The sequence below is a fragment of the Gymnodraco acuticeps genome, unplaced genomic scaffold (assembly GCF_902827175.1).
Source record: "Gymnodraco acuticeps unplaced genomic scaffold, fGymAcu1.1, whole genome shotgun sequence".
NCBI lineage: Eukaryota > Metazoa > Chordata > Actinopteri > Perciformes > Bathydraconidae > Gymnodraco > Gymnodraco acuticeps.
In genome coordinates, this window is record NW_022990042.1 from 6,938,419 (window position 1) to 6,947,693 (window position 9,275).

The 9,275-nt window shown below is 42.1% G+C and overlaps 1 protein-coding gene across 3 annotated transcripts in view; it reads right to left on the reverse strand.

Annotated features, from left to right (window-relative positions):
• Positions 1–8,362, reverse strand: part of LOC117545475 — a 186,147-nt gene extending 177,785 nt beyond the window's left edge. Inside the window, exon 1 of one of the 3 annotated variants that reach the window (XM_034215259.1) lies at positions 8,047–8,362. The gene's annotated coding sequence lies outside the window, so the exon portion shown is untranslated. Of the gene's footprint in view, positions 1–7,856; positions 7,994–8,046 lie in introns of those variants that run through there. The other 2 variants (XM_034215261.1, XM_034215260.1) reach the window with 2 other exon arrangements.
• Positions 8,363–9,275: the final 913 nt, after the last annotated feature.

A 9,275-nucleotide genomic window follows, 5' to 3' on the forward strand; every position in this document is an offset into this window, starting at 1 on the left:
GTTTTTCCGCTCAAGTCTTTTTAATTTCTGTGGCCTTAATTATACATATAAAATGAGACTTTTTGATTAAGGCATCAAAACAAACCAGCACAGTTTAAACATGGATTTTCAGAAGGAAAACTTCCCTAATTGAAGTGTGCTTTAATAGCAATCAAACACAAAAAAGAATCAGTGACAACGAGTCTGGATTGGTGTTGATGTAAGCACCCACAGCTGGGATGATGACACAGACGATGAAATGAACATTTAGCAGATCAATGTAGATAGGAATAAAGATGAACGAACATAACCAGGGAATTATATATAATGCTCGGGAAAAGCAACCATGCGCATCAGAGTATGACTTGGCCTGACCACCATTACCACAAAAGTGCTCTCACACACTTACATTTACACACAGGCACAGCCTCAAACCCAAAGTGCTGCTTCACACCCAATTACAATTGTGTAATTCTGTGCCGGGCACTCCTCTGGGCCAGGGTATCGATGATTCATTTTGCGTTTTATCAAAAAAACAGGAGTGCCATTAAAAAGAGATCAGTCAGCCACCAGGCTTGAGGAGTCTGCTTCTAATTGGCCATTCATCAAAAAGCCTTCTCAAGTAGATCACAGCGCTGAAATATCACGCATGATAACTGAACAGCACTACATTAATTACACTACTGATAATCCTTGTGCTCCGCAGCTCGCCCATTGTGATTCTGGAGACACTGGACAAACACACAGATGCACACATGGACACACTAGGAAAGACGAGACGCTGTTGGATAAGATATTTTTCTCTAACAGGATAGAGTGCATGACAGCAAACGAAAAATCCAATGTAACCCGACATTGGGGTAAGCACAAACGAACATCTCTCTTTGTATTTTTAGCTTTTAAAAAAACGATCCCAGAGGTACAGCCTTTTCATCAGCTCAATATCATCAGTCAAACCTTTAAAAAACATGCTTCCCACCATTTCTCTACAAAGCAGGTCCTGCATGTTTGACGGTGACGGAGCACTGGTTTTGAAAGGTATTGTATTAGTCACTGTCTCTCTGTTGTCTTTGTTCAACTAAGCACTCATCAGGACACACAGAAGAAGCATTTTAAGCTCCATTTCTCTCTTCTCGCCACGTGCGGGGAATTCTCCCTTTCATCAATTTCCTGATGCACTCTAACTAGACAGTTTTTGGTCATGTCCCAGAATTGTTCGTGCTAGCTCTTTAAGTTCCCTCACACACAAACACACCAACAGCTGCACATCTGCTGACAATTCATCCATCTCAGAATCTCTCATTTTCTGGTTTGAGCATTTTGGTGCTTTTTTTCCTCCCTTCCTTCTGAGCTGCCGGATCAGCTGGGGCCGGGTTCATTACTAAGCAGTCGCCTGGAGGCCAAGAAACAGAGAGGCAACCGCTGTTAGTGCGGTTACTGAGACACTCCGAGGTTAAAACAGGCTTACAAAAAAAGTGCCACATGTAAGCTCGTTTGCATGTGCACGCTCACATAGCCTTTATCTGCGGTGTTTCCTTTAGGCGCAGGACTGATTAGGAAGGAATCTTCAAAGTAACAGAGTGAAACCCAGATGGCGTTTGATGTGTGGTTAGGTGAGGCAAAGCAACACTTTCTTCATTTCCGAGCTCCAGAACCCTGCACTATTAGAGAGGAATCCCTCTGGGAATCAAACTCATGCCCTTGCAGACTCTTGTGCATGCCAGTCCCCGTACAGAAGCTTTGGGTTATGCACTACAGCTATCATTTCATCATTGTCATACAGTAATTCAGTATGTAATGTGCCTCTAAGTCCCTACGAAGCTGAGGAGCAGACACACTGTCTACATGGAGCATACTTAGCCCAGTCAGTGTCCTGTAGGACCGGCTATTTAACACAGGAATAAGCCAATTATCTTCATGGAGAAGGCAAATTTACAATTGGATTTACACAATTCCTACAGGACTCCTATGTCAGGGGTGGCAGCTTATATTGTAGGTTTCTTTCTGTCATGGCCACACACACACACACACACACACACACACACACACACACACACACACACACACACACACACACACACACACACATCTGCAGCTGAAGTGATTCATGCAGCCCCACATTACCACCAGCCCAAGCAAACACCTACACATTCACTCCTACCTTTCCAAGAATTACTATCAGCCTTAATAAAGATGAGTTGAAACACAGAAGGAATATATAATAACACCAACAATATTTGCTACCTTCTGCACCAGCAAATTTTATTCAAACGTTTTTATTTTTCAGAAAAATAGTTCATTTCCTAGGCATGATATTGAACTCAAAACAATGGTTACACTCATTGGCACCTTTTGTTGCAAATGTATTCATCCCTTCCTAAATTGTGTTAAACCATGGTGAAATAATTTATGTTGCTCCAGTTTCTGATTTCAATTTCATGTGTGCTTCCTAAATAGAGAAATAGTAACAAGCAAATGGAAAGCCAATGATAGTTATCAAATGGAAAATTGCTGTTTCGCCACTTGTTGTAAAGATTTGCGCTAATGCTAACTAATACAATGTGATGCATGAATAGAGAAAATCTAAATTAACACGAAATGTTATGATTATATTTCCCATGTGCTAAAGCACTTATTGGAGCTTCCTTCCATTTCATTACAGCTAAGTGAGATTTGACCCACTTTTATGGATTCTACCTTCATTATCCTAGATGTAAATAATTCAAGCTGGGCTGTGTGACTGATCAGTCTCTCCTTTAATCTGTTCTTCAATTGTACACCTTAGTCCTCCCACCACTATGATTCATGCTTTAATGGAACGTTATGAGCCAGCAAATCCCCCTGGTAGATATTGAGGCAAAAATCCACAAGTATTACATTTAAATAACAAAAAAATATCTTTAAGCTTAACTTGAGTTAGATGCAAATGTTCCCTCTGCGCTGCTAGAGGTTTGAGTTACTTCTACTGAGAAGTTAACAGCTTCGATGGACCAAGAAATTATGCTAACATGCATGGGTATTTAAGCAATGTTGAAGAAAGATATTGTGAAAATGTAGACAATTATGTACTTATTTGAAAAGTGAATTATAATGTTTAAATTACATATTTAATAAATATTGCATGTAGAAATATGAAACATGATGTTGTGGTTTATCAAGCAGCCAGGTTACGAGATATTAGCTCATTAGTCTACATCAACAGCTAACGTTAGCATTAGCCTTGAGGACTGACCACATGCAGCACTGGGGCTAACCTAAAATATGCTTACTGGAAGTTAGCAGCCCAATGTACGCAAAGCAAAGACACAACATGTCAGTACAGATTCACTTTAAAGAAGTACAATTTCTCCTCTTAATGTAGAGGCTAATTGTCTCCCAACTTCTTCCTATACGTGCAAGTTAAATGTGTCCGACAGCAGCTTGTTCTGAGAAGATATTGATATCACCCTTCCATCAAACTCACTGTTAGACAGAAATAAATGCTATGTGTTGTTAGGATAATTACAGAATTTAGAATTGTAACAACTTACACTAAAATAAATACATCCTGAAAATCTAACCATTTACACAGGTTATCCTATACTTGCATAACCTACAATTAATACGTTTACACGTTCATGCCAACAATGAAACCCTTCAAAAGGATTTGACAGACATATATGACAGAAATGCTCAGCATCATTATCCAGCGCTTGATTCTTGGCTCAAATTCATCCTTTCCTCAGAAATAACAAAAGAAAAGACACATTTTTGCTCACAACTCCAATACTTCAGCTGATGGCAGTTTGTTTACAACCAACACACACATACACATACCCAACCAAGTCAGTTTAGGCTTTCTCGTTCTATCAATGTCTGACTCTCTTGCCCTCTCCCTCCGTCATTCTTACACAGCAGGGTATAAATGTAAATACACAAAAAACACACACATCCAGCCCGGGGCAGCCTACTGTCTTTCTGTATAATATTGTCTCCGGTGAAGTGAGCTGCTGTACTTTTTTCAGAGTCCTCCTTTAACCCACCCATCCAAACAGCCATCAACCATGAGCTGAGAGTTGCCTCCCTCCACAAATCGAACACCCTGCTCTGAAATTCAGTCCACTCCGGCAGTAATACAGACCCCCTGCTGACAGCAGAAAGCGAAGGAGCATACATACTTTCAGTTCTTCTCTAAGGGAGAATAAAATGATTATGTATGAGTTTTTCAAACTCGCAGACAAGTGTGTGTCTTCTCTCGAATAGGTGCTTGCATATATGCATCTTAACCTGCCTGCATTATCACGTACACGCGGGTAAACAGCAGTGTTGGTCTGAGAGCAATCAGACCGTGACAGACTCTGCAGCACCATCCCATAGGCCTCCATCGAGGAAAAACACTGCACTGCCAGACATAGCCAATTCCTCTAAATGACCGTCATCCATCCCTCCCTTCCTTCCATCACCACGAGGGAGGGAAGAGCTCCATGTCTAGGCATATAATTGCTCAGACTTAGGTCAGTGTGTCCTGCTCTAACTTTAGTCTGGGGACAACTACGCATCAGACACGCATCTGGGGATATTAGGAACACGGCAGTAGATCTGGGGACGATGGGGACACAGAACAGCACTGGGCGACAATGGGGAAAAGTGTGAAGGATGTTCGAGCTAATTCCCACACTTTTCCTGATAGATTTTTGCTGTGAAAACCCTTGGCGGATATCTCGTCTTAAAAAGTTAGCATCAGCAATCATGTGTCTCTACTGCCTTTGATGCATGATCCTCATCAAAGGGCACTGAGGGAAGGTATAGTACATCATCCCTCACATCTATCTGGAGTTTAAAGGGGGCATCACGTATGGATGAAATACTACTTGTCAGTCACTCGCCTTGAGTAGGTAATAGGAGATGATATAGTTGAGATTCAGTTCTGCATAAAGTCACTGCAGAGTCACAGGCTTTTTTTTGTTCCCCTTCAAAAGACTGACACTGGATGATAAGTACTCTGCCGAAGGTTTTATATAGCTCATTCCATTTTCCCCATGTCTGGAATGTTAGAATATTGAAGTACAAGTGGGATCTTAGGCGACTTTAGATCCTGGAAGCTCCTTGTTTCCTTTCCTGTCTTAAACAAAGGGAATTCTGCCATTACATTATCTCTGTGTGCAGGGCCCTAGGGAATGTTCATGTCTTGAGCACTAAGCATGTATTTCCTTGCTTTCCAGGAGGATCCCTAGGAAGCCTTGTTGTCTGATTCATCTCACTGAATTGTCAGCTAATGAATGATACGCGTCCGTCGATTGCCACACACTGTCAGAAAAAAGAAAGCCCCCAAGGGTGGTCGTCTTGGGGATTCTGCCATTCTCATTAGGACAGAATCAGAAAGACATAGAGGCTTGTCAATCGTTGACCATGTTCTCATGTATTTCCCAAAGGGGGGTTGCATATGAAGCCATTAGGTCTCACCCTAGAAGGGTGATCAGCATGTTTAGGAGCGTCTCAAACATCTTCGGAGGCACATCATTGATGGAATTTGATTGAGTCTTTAAAGAAAGATAGCCAGCGGAGTCTCTGGAACATAATTAGTAAGTAATCTGTCTTCCAACAACACTTTACAAGGCACTCCAGGCAGGAGAGGCAACAAGGTTATGTAAGATCAGTGAAGGAAAATGGTTGAAGAAAATCCAGACTTGAATATAAATTCCATTCCCCAGTCCATCCTCGACTATAGTTTCTTTCTCGAACACACATACATCCTTTATCATTTGTCCTTGGTGGGGTTTTTTCTGAGTCTGCCGGTGTCGTTTCATCCTCCCAGAGTATCCCACCATCTATCCGGAATCACTTCCTTATCGTCGGCCATAACACAGAGCACTGTCCGCTAATGGGATTAGGTGTGTGCCTCGCTTGTCACAACTACAGCACCTTTCTGTCCAGCTTCTATTCTTCAGGCAGTTTTATCGCCAGGATTAGTCACGTACTCAGTACAAGCTGTCCAGTTCCAACATTACCACCACAACTCTCTTCCTCTTCCTCCTATACTCTCCACTCATTTTCCCATTTTCTAATTTCTCTTCATGTTCTACCCACCCCTTACTTTGTCCACCTTTCATCTATTTCCCCTTTCTCCATCTAACTACCACTCCTCTCCTCCCTTGATGTCTCCTAACCTCCCCTCTCCGGGTTCTCTCTCTGCCCTCTATAGCTCTTTGGTCCCCATCTGGGAAAATGCAAGAGTCATCCGCTGTAAACAATTGCTAACTGCATGCTGAAACACAGATTGGTGTGTGCTCTTTCTCGTAATAACATTATAAGAGGAGAATGTGAAAATCCAATCACTATAGTCTCGGTCCTCCTGTTTTCTCTGACAAAAAATAGAACCTTGCAATGGCACGGTTAGTCCAGAAAAAATTGCGGAAAAGTGCTCATGCAATCAAAGAAACACATAGTCAAAGATAAACATGTGCACCAAAACACATATACAAGAAACACATAAATAAACATAGTCAAGGCGCTCATACACATTCAACTGAGTGTACCCGTTTACACTGGTAGCAGTTATGTATAATACATGAGCTTTCAACATACATACATAAACATGTCTCACACTGATCACAGCCATTACTGCCACTTAAAGCGCATTGTGTGTGTGTGTGTGTGTGTGTGTGTGTGTGTGTGTGTGTGTGTGTGTGTGTGTGTGTGTGTGTGTGTGTGTGTGTGTGTGTGTGTGTGTGTGTGTGTGTGTGTGTGTGTGTGTGTGTGTAAGGCTTTACATTAGATGTTATGTATATGCTCAACAAGAGCTATAAGAGTACAGATTTTCCACTTGAGGACCCAGCTGCAAAGATGACTGAATCAAAAGTTCGCAGTGCTCTCTACAACCGCAGGAAATTATATATATATAGATATGGCAGACCTACTTTTATTTTATTTATTTATTTTCTTACAAAAATATAGTACACAGCTGGCTGCAGTAATCGATATAACCTCGGAAGGCAGGTCATACATCTAAGCAAATGTATTTCCCTGAAGGGCAATGGGTGAAAAGGGTTTCACACAAACTAGATGACAATATGTGCACAGAGATAAGGGAATACAAATTGATAAATCGCATCAGCAACACCCCTGCATACTGTATAATGCCAAATACTTATTATCACCGATTTATAGGGTGGCGTAATAAATGGACGCAATTAAGCCGGCTTTTTGGAGCGACTCGGAGCCGATCAACCTCATTAGAGACGCGCTGGACCGGGGAGAAATTGCCCATACAGACGGAGAGCAGGTAAAATATTTGCCCCGGGGTGGGTGCTCGGTGTGTGACAGTCTGGCAGTCGGTTCCCCCAGCCGTCCTTCGGTAACGGATGCGAGCAGGTAGACAGAGAGGGGGGTAGAGCGCACACAAATGCCGTCTGTGAGGAGTCGGCTCGGACGCGTACAAATATTGCGCTTATCCAATTTGCACAAAAAGTGTCAGCCCTTTCTCCTCACCTTGTAGTCGGAATAAAATATGCACTACAAATCTTGTAAGGTTCAATAAAGGGATCAATAGGAGAATCAATCAGTGTACATACAACAGTTATTATGGCGCGGAAATTCCCCCACAAGCTACGAGTGTGCGCCAGCGGACAGGTCCTCAATCTCTTTGACCAACAGCACCCTATTAGGACTGTAGCCTATGATCAATGTCGTCCACTGTTAAAACACTCCCGCTGTAATATCTCTCCACACATCTCATTTCACATGAGGGATATACTTTTAGGACGACAAAATCCTGCGGGGTCTCACAGAAATACGCACAGAGTCGGTCCACCGGGAGCATCCAACCTAATGAATTCATTTCACTGACACTACTAAAGAAAAACACACATAGATATTGAAGTATTTGAACTGCCACGTACCGTAATTGTAAATGTTAGCCCTGGTAAGTGTCAAGCAGAAGTGCCAAAGAGCTGAGAGAAACGCAATTCCCAAATACCAAGCGAGGGGAAACTAGGTCTGATCTCCAGTCAGCCCGACCGCCGTTAAAATCAATCACACAAGCTCACAATCACAGGGTTTCGGTCACAGACACATTGGTGTTTGATTTACCTCTGAATGTCGGATCTCGCTGTGATTGTCTCAAGTTTCTTCGTCCGTCTCCAGTTCAGCCCGTCAGCTGGTCACACAACTGAGTCCAAGAAGGACACACGCAGTTAACGTGCGCGTCTCTCTCTCTCTCTCTCTCTCTCTCTACTCTCTCTCTCTCTCTCTCTCTCTCTCTCTCTCCTCTCTCTCTCTCTCTCTCTCTCTCTCTCTCTCTCTTTCTTCCCCGTCTCTCTCTTTCTCTCCCCCCTCTCTCTCATCTATTAAAACGTGACTCCTGAAAAATCTCTCGGCACGTTTTTAATGTCGTCTCTTTTTCGTCTCTTCATCACATTCATCACAGCTCTCACTCGGAAGTGATTATTACTGCATGATGTCCATCATCACTCAGTCACCACAACGTCCTCCACCAACACCACCACCATCATCATCATCATCATAAGCATCATGACATCCAACAATCAATACAGCATACGCGATTACATAATTTAATGTTGTAGATATCGCTGCCATTTTCCAATAACTTATTGTAGGGCTGCCCTCACTGGTCGATTCATTGGTCGAAGTTAAGTAGCTAGCTACTAACTTAAACAATTAATAAAATGCTTTTCAGATTGGCTTTATGGACATAGCCTAATTAAGATTAGAAAAACAGACAGCTTTGGGATTCCCAGCTATTTATAAATTAAGAGACCTATGATTAATGTATTAATAGTAAGCACTGCAGTGTACTTTCAGCGTTTGCAAAAAAACCTTTTGGTACCAATTTTTTTTTAAATAAGGGCCAAAAGTAAGTCTTTAATTATTGTTACATTTCATCAACCAAATATAGTCAAAGGTTTTTAAACATGCAGCATTACTATGATTATGAGAAAGTTATAATAAATGTTAATAAATACAAGTATCAATAGATGAGAGTAACACATGCGTCACTTCCGGGCAAAAAGTATGGCTCCGCCCACTTTTTGAATGGCGGTCAATACAAATTCTGAAGTTTTTGCCAATACGATCAGAAATGTAATAAAACCGTGGATTTTTGGATATTCAAAGAGCCCGAATGGCCAGACAGGCAAACAACTACATTAAATCATTGGAAATCGACGATCGGGCTCGATATGGTTAAATATAGCTGTCGGCGATCGATGTCCATAGATGAGAGCTAGCGGCCCGTCCACACAGCGGCGTGCGTTGACGCTTCACTATTCACTTTGAATGGGGTGACGTCACTTTTCGGC